Here is a 15118-nt window from a genome sequence, read left to right as displayed (position 1 = left end):
GCTGACTGCATGTTGACCTTTTTTCCCAGAAGGGGAAAGCCAGGAGTGCTGCCAGACCCCGCTTTCTCAGACTCACTTTTTTTTTGTTTTTTTAAATTAAATTTTACATATGACGCCATTTCACTTCTTTGCCAGGGCTCTGATTTTCTGCTTGGTCAAGATGTGATCGATGAGGTCAAACTTTTGCCATGGGATTAAATCCTCTAAGTGCAGTCTCCAGACACTTGCAATGCACAGACATGTTTGCATTGTCTGATTCTGTGATTATTTGCTGTGCAATTTCCTCATCTCTTTTTAATTTACACACAGAAAATATCAATCTGCTACAAGAAGAAGACACTGAAGCCTTTCCCCTAGGAAAAGCTTGTGCAAAACAGAAACCAAATGCTTTAAGAATTCTTCCATTTACTGGCACGACAACCACACCTCTGAGATGCTGCATTGCCAGTTCTTTTAAGCCTGGATCAATGAGCACTTTCTTTGGCCAGACACCTGAAAACATGCTGCATACTCCTTTGGCAGAAAGACTCATTTTGTACCTAAAAGCAAGAGTAGACCAGAATAAAACAAATGATGGACAAGTTGGAGGAGATTTTCAGACTTACAAGACTGAAGGGAAAATGAGAAAATTCAAAACAGCATTTGCGAAATGATGTCAAGATAGTGATGTAAACATGTTTTTCATATCTTTTACAAGGTGCAGGACTGAAAAAATACAGAACTATATTGTAGCTATAATGCTTTGGCCCAGTAGAGGCAGCCCAGTATAGGATTTTATTTTTCCAGGTTAAGTGGCCTAGAAAAACTAAGCTTTGGCATGAGGAAAAGGAAAGGTCACAGATTATTAGAGGACTGAGAAAGCATGCATGCCTAGATTCACCTGGAAAAGATCAAAAATGCTGTCTGTAAAATGTACAGCTATGTACTTAGTGTACTTTCAAAAAAAAAAAGGAGAGTTAAGCAATATTTTCTTAAAGCAAGTTAGAAAAGATTCTAAAAAATTACTTTTTAGTGTAAATTAATAATTTTAGTACATTATATTACATGATGATAATTATTTATTCTTATTGTTTCCACTCAGAAAAACTAAATGTATTGAAACAGATTCCTCCTACTGTGTTTGGCTTCTTTGAATTGTTGGACAGGTCTGAAAAGAAACTGGAAGCTGGCTGCTGTTGCCCATTCAAGATTTCTCCCTAGATGCAAAGAAAGGAAAATCTTGTAAAAGACAACATAATTGCTCTTACATTTCCATGTCAGCTTAGCAGTTATTTTAGGAGTAGCAAAAGACTTGCCTGCTCTCACTCACACCATGATGAGGATCACCACATATTAAGAGCCGAGTAGTCTCCCCTTAAGGATTCAGCTGAGTCCCCACTATATTTCATCACTTAGGCATTATCCCATGAGGAGCAGATGTCATATTACATGCTAAAGGCTAGAATTGAAAGATTAAATAAAACATGTACAAAGCAATAGGGAAAATTATATTTTAATGATTTCAACCCTGACCATCTCTAAGCTTACTTCAGTTTACTTTCATAAAGGTAAGATGTTTGTGAACTTGAATAGTGCACGTGCATTTAGAATAAGGAGACTTACAACAAGCTGATCTGCACTGCGCAGGACTTAAGAAAAAAACAAAACATAAATTGAAATGGATCTCTACCACAGTTGTAGCAAACACTATGTCCTTTCAAACACATCTTTGCAGATTTTAAAACAATGATATCAGACTATAGAACGAAATGGCATTAAATATGGATGAGCAACAAAAAATGAAACTTGAATAAACTCCCCAGATATCTCATCTACCTCTTACTACTACATCTGTTTTCCTTTGCGTAAGACAAAAAAGTTCTTAGCATGTCACATTTTAATCCCTTTAACAGTGGAATTAATACTTTTAAAGAAGATATTTGAAAGTGTTCTTTGTGTCAACCTAACAATCAGTCTTCAAAAAGTGGAACAAAAATGCTTTTCCTGAAAGAGAGATGGGTAAGATTTGAATACACAGCTCAGCTTCCTCATGAAAAATCCCCTAAAATTACAATACTTTCAATGTAATAGTGCCTAACTTAATACTCTTTTTGAATTCAATGATCAAATATCCAATGAGCAGTCATAATATAACAAGAGATTTAGATGCAAGAATAAGGTTGATTTCCAATCTTCAGTTTAAATATTTAGTAAATATGTGTGATTATTTCCTTAAGGTTGGGTCTGTAAGTCAGCACACCTTATTTGATACTGCCTTAATTTTAAAATTTTTAAGGATTTGGTGGCTTTATTTTTGTTTCTCAGATAGTAATTACATGTAAAAAGGACTCCATCTATAGTAAAATCTATTTCTAAAAAGACAATAATATGATAAAAATATAACATGGTCATCTATCATGGACAGTGAAACAAATTTTCAAATTGTCATTGCGTTTGGGAAAAGTTTTGTATGGAACTATAGCAAGAATTTAAATATTGAGAAAAAGCCAAAGTTATTTGTAGTTTTTCCTTCTTTGCATTTCTAGCATATTTTTTACAGAAGTGCTTGGCTATTTGGAGCAGGCCAAGAGGTGAGCTCTCTTCTGTGTCATATGAACAGGAATTTTGCAACATGTAAATCTTATTTTTAAGAAAACGTTTGGTGGGAGGAAATCTCCCTCTGGAGAAAATGTAAATGCAACAAATGCTCTTGTTTGGTTTGGACTTACAGTACTCTGATTTTCTTTCACAAACTACTAATTAAGCTTCCACAGCTCTGGAAGGAAGGCTAGAGTTCCTCTTCAGTGTAACCTCAGAGGAGTACTTTAGTAAGTCATTGTCTAGGAAATCATGCAATAGAAGCTTATTCTTAATATGTTATTAAATCAAATGATGATATCCCACTCCGATTTTAATTTCCAACTTAGTTAACATCTAAAAGGGGTAAAAAAATACCCAATCCTTTCCTCATTCCATATCACCCTTTTTTGAATTACTTGAACCAGAGGTTCTCCCTCAAAATTTTTATTTTGAATCACAGGAAGGAGAACATTCAAGAAAAAAAATTACATTCTTTTTGACACTGGTTATCAGGTAGATGGAAAATATGACTTCTCAGTGGCATGCCACCTCAGTTACTGGACCATACAAGGCCTTTCAAGGCTTAAGCTGTCTGCTTACTAATACCTTATAAAGCTTAATATTATATGTCTCCTTTCATAATCAGAACTTAGTCAAAAATATGTGCCAGTTTGGTAAGAAGTGAATAAAGCTGATTCAAAACCTATTTCAAGTGGGTATATCCAATACTAAATGTCACATTTTACTGGTTGACAAACATTTATCACTTCATTTCACAGTACAGTAAACAACTCATAAGTCACTGGCTAATTTGATTGACAGTAGCCTTGGGTATTCTTTAGAAATCGTTTAGTATACTGCACTAAGACAGACTTTCAGGGTAATTGACCTCAACAATATAAAAAAATTAGGCACTATAGTCTGCTTAAAATGAAGGGAAAAGGGGAAATCAAAAATGCAAGAACAATAAATTATAGAAATTTCTCATTTGAGTAAGTAACAGCTTTAATAGCTTTCTCTAAGAACTGGGTGCACTCAATTGAACATCTGCTTTCCAGCTGTGTATATTGATATATTACCAGGATTTTATTCTCCTCTACTTTAAATATATCCATAAGTTTTTCAGAGCTCCACTACCTGACTTTCTGACAATGCCTTGATTGTGAAAGATATAAAAATGTCAAAAATTCTGTAGGCCATTTTATGCCCAGGATATTATTTTTCAATTGAATCCAAAGACAGATGTCTATGAACAATTAAACCATTCTCCAATCACACCTTGTTCCAGCTGGGATCATAGAATTAAAAGGAAATAAGCCATCATGATTCACTTATTGTCGGAGTACCTAGTGTTTCCTGTACTGCTGATAGATTCTTATTAAACAATTCTGTCGATGGAAAATGAATATTGTCCGCTGCTTGAACTTCTAAAGTTAGTTCTTTGATATTAAATTTGATTTTCTTCTCTTATAATAATTCATACACTTAGTGACTGGCTTCAGAAATTCCCATTAGATGGAGATCATGTTATCTAAAGCTTACTAAATCCCACGTCAGGTCTCAGGGAGTTTAGCTGTAAAGTAGAACACTGAAAAGACCTGCAGTTAAAAGAGGAACTTGCTAATTAAAAAAATGTAGCTTACTGTCTCTTCTATTAAAGGAGATGTGAAAAATGTTTACTTCTTTTCCCCCACCTTAATATAAAGTTACCTTTTTCAACTCCCTTTGCCACTGTCTCTTGCTTGGCAACCATGCAGCTCAGACTTAGGTTTATAGCAAGGGCCATATAACATGTGCATATGAACCCAAATATCATCAGTATGTTTATGTTTTAGTGATTCACAACAGCTATACTCCCATTCATGTGGGGAACATTTAATTTCCAGACTATGCCCAGAAAGGTTGCCAATAAAATATTTCTACACTTTGTAGATAGACGGTTTATGATCTTAGGTTATATATTCTGAAAGAAATGTACACTCTCACCATTTCCCCTGGCCACAATAGACCAGATACAAGCAGCTTTTGTTTCAAAAACTATTATAAAATTGAAGGAGAAAGCTACTGATTGATATGTTTAACTTTATTAAACAGTACCAAAGAAGCATGATTGCATCTTTCAGAAACACTAGCAATTAAAAGGATACCTTAAAGTGTGTAAGTTAAATCTCTCTTAGCCTTGATAAGTTTTTGCAAAAGATTGACACATATTAAACTTTTGACTATGGAAATTACAATCAAGCAAGAAGTCATTTCCCTTAAAAGGTGAAGATTCTCAAGACATAAGAGGAGACAAGTGAAAGATATATCCAAAAGATGGAAAGCTGATGCAGCTGCGTTTCTTTTTACCATTGAAAATCTGTACTAGATGCACTGGTTTACATTACGCACTTCTTGCATAAGTCTATGCACACTCGAAAAAAAAAATGCAGGGTCAGCTTCTGCTCACAGGCCCCAGCCAAGCAAATCCTTTAAGCATGTGCTTAAATTCAGCAGAGGAATAATAACATCGACATCAAGGAAACTCCACACATGTTTAAGTGATTTAAATGTTCACAGGTTCAGGGTAGTTTTATTTAGGATCTATTCTCTTGTAGCAGTGAGCACTAACATTACTTTTATTTTCATTCCCATATGCCCACTGTTTATAACAGAGAAGAAATTTGTAGGGCCAGGTAACTACCTTCTTTTTTTTTGGAACAACTGATGTGTAGGACAAAGGACTGCACCAACCTTGCTTCAGGCTTGAAACAGAAACAGCAAACTTTGCATAGATATAAGTTTATACAAGAGCAGTTATCCCTTGTGTTCATCCCATCCCACTCTAAATGTGTCCTCCCCAACCCCTCCTTCCTGTTGTATTTTATCTAACAATACTGGGACACACAGGCTCGGATATGCTTAAAAATCAAGAATAATGTGAACATGTTAGTTGACCAAGTGTATGGGAAAAAATTTGGTAAAAATCTGTCTTGCAGAAAGAAGTGCTGAAGTAGCACTTCAAGGAAATTAAATTTAGAAGTGTTAACACATTTTTCTTTTTTTTTTTTTTTTACCTGAAACAGACATATTCCAGTTTCAGAAAGGAAAAAGAAAAATCCTAACTTTCTTTGTAGTTACAAAGGTTGAAATTTATTGTTTTTACTGTTGAATTAAGGATAAGATTTAAAAGGAAAAAAACCACATTGGAACAAAAATTCTTCCTGTCCTCTTCATCTCCACCTGGATCCAGCTAGGAGTTTAGTATTCAAAATGCTGCTTGGTAAAAACTTGTCAAGCTCACATGAAAGGTCATTATAATGATATTCAATACTTCCATCCAGAGATTCTTGTATTTATCATGGAGTGGAAGTATGGGGGGCTGAGATACAGAAAAGTAAAGCAAAGCATCCACATTCACACAAAATATAAATGGCAGAAAAGAGAATGTCACAATTCCTGAGATTTTGACACACATACTTAACCTCAGACACTGCTTCAGCTCAAGCAGTTCAGTTGCATTTAAGGCTTGAGAGATTATACCTGGATATTCAATTGATTAAAAAGTTGTTCTCTCTTTATATGAAACACCTGAAAACATCTGCTAAATGTGGAATAAATCTTGCTGACTGATGAAGGAAAGAATATCTTTTTAAGCAACTGATTATTCTTTCCTCCAGATACATTATGTGTGGTGAAAAGATACATGATATTTGTTGCTTTCTCTTCAAACCTCTGAATTACCTTTCAGGCTGTTTTTTTCTCATTTATCTTGAAAAAAAATCAGAGGTACGGTTGAAAATCAAGTTGTGTGTAACACTTTCAAATGCTAGTAATTTGTGTCCAGTAATGGATCTTCTTATTCCAAAGATACAAAAACTGCATTATTTGTATTTTACAAAGTGTGCACTGAGACATAAGAATGGAACATGGACATTTCAGACCTAAGTTGCCCTATGCTTCCTCTGCAGAATGTTTTCAGTGAAGTAAGAGAAATTTTCCCATAGTTTTACTGAGAGCTTATTTCTATAAGTCTCTGCACATAACATCTTACTATCATGGTGAACTTAAAAGTCTGGTAAAATGCCAATGAAAAGCAAAATCTTTGTCTTATTTAAATATTCTATGTTTTTATACGTGTATTGAACTATTAGTATTTAAAGTAATTTGTCCTCCCTCAGCATTAAAAGGCTGAGAATCTTCAAAATTATCATCATATTGTGGGTAAGATTAGACGAGATCTGCCAAGAAATCATAGTTGATATTTATTTGGATGTTTGGATTATTGATAAACCAAAATTATATGAAAACAGATACACATTTATCTGACTGAAAAGAGACGATATAATAAATTGTTTCTGGTTTAACATCTGAAATCAGAACGGTGACATCCTAATTGGAATTCAAAGGAATACTGAGGTAGAAAAGTGTTGCTGCAGGAGGGAATGTTAACAGTGTGAAAGATTTACACTTACATCTGGGAAAGTCACGGCACATTGGATGAGCTCCAGCAGGTAAGAAACCATTTTGTGGGAAAGGCAAATAATTGTATGTCACAGGATCAAAGGAATTCTTGAAATGTTAGAGGAAATTACTACAGGAGTTTAGAAGAAAGGTTTTCTCCCTCGTGGAAAGCATGCATTGACTGTTGTATGCAGCCAGTGAAAGAGAAGATTGCATGTCCTATGAGTAAAAATGTCAGGAGGGTATTGCTGAAGCTATTAGGGAAGCAAGTTGCAGCACAGAGATCACACTGCACTTTGGTATATGAGGTAAACTTACAACATCAGGTTTCAAACCAAAGGAAATTCCCACAAGAGCTGAGGGCTAAAGAAAGATTCATTTATTTTGTGTAGTGTAGGATAGGGCTTTTTTAAGCAAGTATTTCAAGGTTTGGACCTAAGCAGCAAAGCAGATTTTTGTAAGGGATGTAGGAGGATGTAGATTACTGTCTTACTGAATTTTGGCAAAAAAAATTTGATTTGGTTAAGATACCTCTGTTTCATGATCTGTTGCTTCAATAGTCATACCCTGAAGAGAGGTTTTTAAAAAAATATTTAATAAAGGTGTTAAATGAAACTAACTCTTTTATCCCCGAGATAGTTTTGATGTTGATTAAACTGCCTTCAGCCTGCCTTCAGGTGTTAAATTCAGGGTCTTGAGCAAAAGCCAAGCAAAAAGCTCTTCTTGCCTCCAAAGGAAGGGGCTTGCCCTACTTTTGGCCTATAAAGGTAGAAGAAGTCAGATGAGCAGGAACTTGAATAAAAATCGAATACTGACTTCAGGATTTGGAGTTTTGAAACTCCTTGAGATTAGTCTCTCTTGGTTTCCCTTGAAATTAATGATGGCAGCAGAATTGATTTAGATGAGAGTGTAGCAAGCTGAACCAAGAGCAAATCTTCAAATCCTACTCTATGAACACCTAATCCTGAGAGATTAATTTACAAAAAGCATTTGTAGGATTCCTTTTTCGTCTTTCTTCCCATGGACCTATACCCTAATGAAACAAACAAGCATTTTACAAGGATGAACTTGTGAAAGGAAAAGTCTCATTTTCTGTTCTGCAAATTAGTCGTATACTCAAAAACCCTGTTTTAGGTAATGTGTTAGCACACAACTAGTACATGGTTTGTGTAACATAATGGGCACATGCTCACTGCAATAGAAGATGCTAATGACCTACTTTAATGAACTGCTGTTTATAGGGGAGTGGTACATAACAACTCAAAACAAAAGATCCTGTCTCTGAACTCATTTATTTGATTCAAAATATGATTAATAACTACCCAGATAATATACATCAAAGAATTTATTTAGTTATCACAAATGTCAATGGCTTAGTGATCTTATTTAATTAAATATACTTTTGAAAGCTAATGTTGACCCATGACTTCACTTATCATAGTGTGTAGGATATTCAAATGAGAAATCTGGAAAAGGCTTCAGAGTTGTTTGAGAGTGGGCTAACCTGTGAGGACACATGCCAGGTTCTGACCTTTGCCCTCAGGATGGTCACCAACTTGTTTTATCTGTTAATATAGATTATATTTCCTTCCAGAGCTTTACAGCCCTTAATGAATTTTCAAAACTTCTCCTTATTTAAGATATTTCTGCACAAAGCGAATCTATAACTTCCCAGCTAAAATCTATTATGGTTTGAGAGTGAAAAGACTGAGCAATACAGTTCATTCTACTGTCTGTCTAAAAGCCACACACTGCTATGCTGAAGTTGTATAGTATTTGTTGTTTCTTTTTGGATTTTTTTTTAAATAGGAATTCCTGGTTATGAGGACAAAATACTGTAAATGCAGGAACAGAATAAAGTTTTTCTCCAGTCACAACTTTTCACTTTATCTCAAAAAAGGTTTCTAAATTCAAAAGCAGCATTGTCTTTTGACAATGACATCATGTTTAGAGTTACAACTTCATCTGTCATGTGATGTTAGTCTTTACACCTTTTTTAAACTTTCTTTCAATTTCAATTTCTGACTTTCATTTTCTTTCTCTTTTTGTAATGCACAGGTTCGTAGCTCAAAAAAGATAATTTGTCTGATGAAAAGTTCATGCAATGAGTTTGACACTGAAGCCTCATTGAGTAACACTAGCAAAAAGTAAGAGAATTTACTGTACTAGATGATAAGAAAAGAAATCTGTCTTCTTCCATTCCTTCAAGAAATCAAAATACCCCAATGTTCGTTAGATAGTACCTATTTATTCAGTTTTTTAGTTAAACGGAATAGTTGTATAATATTGGAAAAGGATATTGCTGCTTCCTATAAATTTCTGGCAAATTGTGAGATGTTCATTAACTGTAGAGGTTTCTGAAGTTCAAACAACATACTTCTTTTACTGGAAACAAGAAGTGAATATTCTGTCTGATCCCTTTATTGTTTACCTGCTTTTCATTATATCTTATTCCTGATGAGAATTATCTGAAACAGGGTTTTTGTTAAGTTCTGGTTTCCTTAGCGATCAATATAGAAAATGGGACCGAGGGGAGGAACCCAAGGCAAAAAAGGAACTTTAATATGAATAGTTCACTCTCCACTATTCTTATAATTAAGGAATGGGAGAAAAGGGATTTAAAAATAAACAGAAAGAAATGAAATGCTAAACAACACTGAGAGTAGAAGTTTATCACCAGTATAACCCATCATTTTTTACATATGAAAGCAAGAAGTATAAAAGAAGCAGTAGAAATGACAAGGAAAGTGTAGTCTGGGCTTGAGTTTGCACTTCCTGTCAGAAAGCTGGAGTGCTTGAGGTACTATTGGGGGGTAAAAAAAAAAAAAGCTATGCTATACAGTTACCTCAGAGCAGTTAATAAAAAATTTGAGGGGACAAACTGTCAATCTTCCTAATTTTCACTCTCTGAGTTTTAAAATAGGAAGTTTCAACTCTTGAGTCCTGTGATTTATCAAGGTGCAATTCAATTTAGCAGAAATCACAGTAGAAAACACATTCTCTCAAAGTTTTCAGCTATTTACAGAGTCAACAGATTTTGATAATGCATAGAAACATTCTTTATCATTTTAATATCTTAAACGTCAAAATGGCTCATCTGTTTAGCTGGTAAAGTTTCCTTTTCCTTGGCAAACGTTTTCAATGCAGCTACTGCATAGATAAATAAGCAAGAACGAATACAGAAGGGTTGAATTGGAGCAAGTGAAGGTACTTTGAGACTTGCAGTGCAAAATTAAAAATAGTTTTTAATTTCTATATAATAGTTTTTTCATTTCTATCCCAATTACAACATAATCCTAGAAAAACTAGGACTAGATTTCTCATGCTTGCTTTATTTTCCCCCCAACTTACAGGGTGCTTGTTTTTAAATGTGAGTCATAGGAGCCCTTCTTTATATTTATGCTTTCACCTCTCTGTTCACACATCCAGGGTTTTAAAACAACCTATCTATAAACAGGAATAATTGATAAATGATGAAGTTGTTACATAATATTATCAGCAATTTAGACTCTGAATTTCATCATTCCCTGAATGCCCTATATAACATATTTTAGAGCCAATGAGACATTCCACTTTAAATCTTTTTATGCTTTAAAAATAGAGAAGAACCATCTAGACTTTAAACTAGCTCTCAACTAAAGGCACAGAGTAAATTAAGCATGGTTTATTTATCTTCTTCCCTACAAAGTGCCAAAAAAAGTGTTTGAAACCTTTTGAACTAGTGTGAATGCTTCTATAATCCTTACCCAATTCACTTCAAATATGGTAAAAAAATGATTCAACAGTATTAGCCATGTCCTGCTAACTTTAAGGTCAGCATTGTTCTACTTTCAAACACAGGTCCAAAATAAAGTGCGCTTAAGCAGAGTTATGTTGTTTTACAAAGTATTCTGATTTACCCCTTTTGTGTAATGTTCTTGTCCTAGTTAGAACAGCTGGGACCAATTCATCACTGGATGGGTGTAACTCAAACCTGTGTATTCTATAGCCTTCCATGCCATTTCCCAGAAACTGTTATCAATAGAGCATTTACACCCTCTGCCCAGAGCAGCCTGACTCCTCAGGCTATAAATTAGGCATTAAGAGGCCTGCGAGATAGGAAGAAGTTCCTGTCCTCATGCCCTTTTGTGGAATTCCCCGCTCTGAGGGAAGGACTGGGCATTCCTGCCTGAACTGGAGAATATATAAACTTGGAGTTTTGGAACCTTTTTACCACTCGTGGGATCCAGAGGAAGACTGCAGCTCACCGCTCTCAACCAGACTGAGACCACACCCTCAACTGGACTGCAATCACCACTTTTGACCAGACTGCAACAACTCTCCCACCAGCAGGTTTTTCCCCTCTCCCTTTACTTTGGACTCAGGGGGGCCCAAGGAACACCACTTTGTTCATGCCCCAGGGTGCTGGGTTATACATTTGGGTTTTGTGGGTTAAAACCAATTGTTTGTCTGTATAATCGTACTTATTGTATTATTTTATTAAATTGTTATTCTGACTTATAATCTCTCTTTTGAGTTGAGTTCATTTCCCCTGCTGGTTAACTTTTAAACCAGCACAGTTCTATACCTGTGCTTCATGTATATTTTAGAAAACAGCTGTGACAACACATGAAATGTACCTGATATTTTTAGATCTACCTATTTCTTGGGTTTTTTCTATGTAAAACCTTTCTGCCTCTTCTGAGACAATAATTTTCATATCTGACATGCACAATGGCACCTCCTGCTTTGGATAATTATATGGTAGAATTCCTGTAAACCTTGTCCCTCTTATTAAAGCCTAGAATATCTTCCAGCCATCTTCTTGCTAATGTTTTCTGCCTGTGGAGTCTTGATGACATAATTCAGATCTGCTTGCAAGACCCTCACCTTGGGCCATCTGCATTCTAATTGCATGACTGATTTCTTGGGAAAGAAGGAAAACACTTCATGTTACATTTTTTATTAGTTCAGGGGGGAGGTGACTTGCAGAAGATATAAGCATTACACGCTAAAATAGTGTAGACATTTTCTTTAAATAAAAGTGACAGCACAAAATCAATGTGTAGTATGCATAATGGATACTCAATGATTCTGTATTAAGGACTTTTTAAAAGTGCTTTATTAATTTAAGTATTTTATTACATTTTGCCAGGATGTAGCTTTTGGAAACTGCTACTGCAATTAAAAATGTGATTATGTTTTATTTTCACTTTATTTTAGGACAGTGATTTTATAAAAGATAAGGTTTAAAAGTAACCTTGGGATCAGCAAGCAAATACCGGGAAGACATTTCCTAAAAGTAGATATGTAGGAGGCAGAGATAAGTCCCAATCCTGGAAGAGGAAACAAACAGATTTAAACTGCAAATAAAGTGACAACTGCTCACAATAAAAGTTATGTAATAAATCTTTGGAGCAGTTTTCTAAAGAGCACGGTAAACTGTTCATCATCTCAAGTTTTTATATTGTTACTAAGGGTCCTTATGATTGCCTTCAGTTTACAGTTGGAAAAACTGTAATAGAGCGGTGCTGACTTTGCAAACAGTGATGGGAATAAGTTTCATGTCCTCAGATGTTTTCTCTGATTATTAACAATCCTTACCTTTGCTGTGAACCCATCAAATACAGAAATGTAATAATACATAGAAACAACAAAAAGAAACAGTAGAAAAAAGCATCCAAGCAGTATTATACATCATACTATGATCATACTTTCTACTGTTTCCTTACTGTCTTTAAAGATATCCAAAATGACAAAATATAATTTTTAATCACATATTAATTTTCCCAGTTGCTGAGATTTATCAGCTTAAAAAAATCAGAAATTGTGAAAGAACAACCCTTTAAGTAAGTTTAAATAAGTTGTCTTCCTGCATTATGAATGAGAAAAATTTTCATCTCATTATTATGAAGGCAAAATCAATATCTTCATTTCAGAATGCATATCTCAAAAAGTTACTTTAATGCTTCAGGAAGAGCTGGGAAAACCAATGCCTAGTCTATTTAGTTAAGATAGAAAAAATACTCATAAGAAAATGCCTTTAACAAATATCCCAAAAAGTTAGACTGTGATAAGCAGTGCTCTACCTATCCTTACTGCACAGTTTCTCAGAGGTCTTTGGGAAGGGGTTTCTCTGTTGTGTGAAACTTACAAGATTAAGCCTTTCTCAGTGACTTTTTTGAGCAAGTGCACAGCACCATGTATAAGCAGTAAAGATTAATATAAAGAATTAAATTTCATTTTGACTTCTGCATATACTAAATGAGAGCCAAATAACCAGGTGTGTACATGTATATGTGCATGCAGATGTTACATTTTAAACCTAATGTATTATGACAGAAATATTTTTATGTAAATTTGTGGGGTTTTTTAAAAGACAACAAGCTTCATCCATAGGGAAAATAAAATTAACTAACACCCCACTATCACCACTACCAATTGCATATCTCTAGTGCAGTTTCAGTGCAGTATATTCTCAAGGCTGACAAGCAAAAGGTTTTTTGCCAGCATATACTTCCAACTCAGGTGATCTAATCTCCTACTGACCTTACAGAAATTTTTCCTTATTTTAAAATATTACAGAAATTATATAGATATATAGGCCTGCTAAAATCTCTATAGTAATATTCTTCCTCCCTTCTTGGAGAATATACTAAGCAGATTCCTCACATAACTTCCTGAGTTTCAGTGGATCTATGCCCACAGTGAAAGTGGACTGAAAGCTTTCCACTTCTAAGCACAATTCATGTACTAGCTGAAGAGATAATCAAATTGAATGTAGTAACTTCTAGGTGAAATCCTACCCCCTTAGGGTACTTTGTCTCTCATCTCAAAAGAACCAGGATTTTGTTTTCTATTTCTAGGGATCTTATTTTCTAAGATAGAAAAATGAGGAAGGATACTTTAAACATCATAGATAAAGGCTGAATGCTACAAATCTTATTAACAAAATTAAATTCCACAACTATACAACTTGGATGTTCTACAAACCTTTCAGTCTCTCCAGTTCTGGAAAATTAATGTACCATGAAACAAACTTTTAATATACTCCTTACTTTTCTTTCTTTCACTCTACCCCCCAGAAAATAATTCCATATTTTATATCAAAGACAGGAAGATATCTCAGGAAAGTCCACTTTAGAAGTCTGTCTACTGGAAACAAAATTGAATTTTGGCCTTGAGAGGGTTAAAAATAGGTTTAGAGTTTTTTCATAGTAGGGCTTTGCTATATCCAGCTTGTTCTTGTTTCAATATTAAGAATTATCTTTGTACTTGGTCTTTTAAATAACTTATGAACTTGTTTTTGATTTTATCATTTGTTATGGATCTCTTTTAAAATTCAGGTTTGGAAATCATATTTGGAAATCATATTTAGAAATCATAGAATCATAGAATCAACTGGGTTGGAAAAGGCATCCAAGATCATCAAGTCTAACCCTTGATCCAACACCGCCGTGGTTACTAGATCATGGCACTAAGTGCCACATCCAGTCTCATCTTAAAAACCTCCAGGGATGGAGAATCCACCACCTCCCTGGGCAGCCCATTCCAATGTCTGATTACTCTCTCTGTAAAAAATTTCTTCCTAATATCCAACCTAAAATTCCCCTGGCAGAGCATAATATTTGACATTAATTCAACGGGAATGGGCAAAACACATTTTTAAAGATCCAAACATGGCAATTCACGACTTTCGGATTATAAAACAGTCCTGGCTAATGGCAGGTTTGTGCCATAGCAGATTTTTTCTCAGAAAGCTATAAAGCTCCATTTCTCAGAATGGTTAAGGTGGGAAGGGGCAGTTTGAGATCATCTAGATTAAACCTCCTATTCAAGCAGGGTCATCTACATTTGTTGTTTCCAAAGTCTGTCTGGGGAACTTTTTCCAGTGTTTGATTACATTCATAGCAGAAAAGTTTTTTCTTATGTTCTGATGGAATTCCCTGTTTTTTAACTTGTATGCAGCACCACTTGTCCTGCCACTGGGCACAACAATTTGCTCCTATCAGAACTTTATACATATTGATCCTCCTGAGTTTTCTTCCATACTGAATCATCCCTACTCTCATTGTCTTATCTCCACAAAAGATGCTCTAATCCCTTTATCACCTTTGTGCCCCTTTGCTGGATTCTT

This window comes from Neopelma chrysocephalum, unplaced genomic scaffold (assembly GCF_003984885.1).
Source record: "Neopelma chrysocephalum unplaced genomic scaffold, ASM398488v2 Primary Assembly neopelma1_23b, whole genome shotgun sequence".
In the NCBI taxonomy this organism is placed as follows: Eukaryota; Metazoa; Chordata; class Aves; order Passeriformes; family Pipridae; genus Neopelma; species Neopelma chrysocephalum.
Note: the sequence above shows the minus strand (reverse complement) of the source record.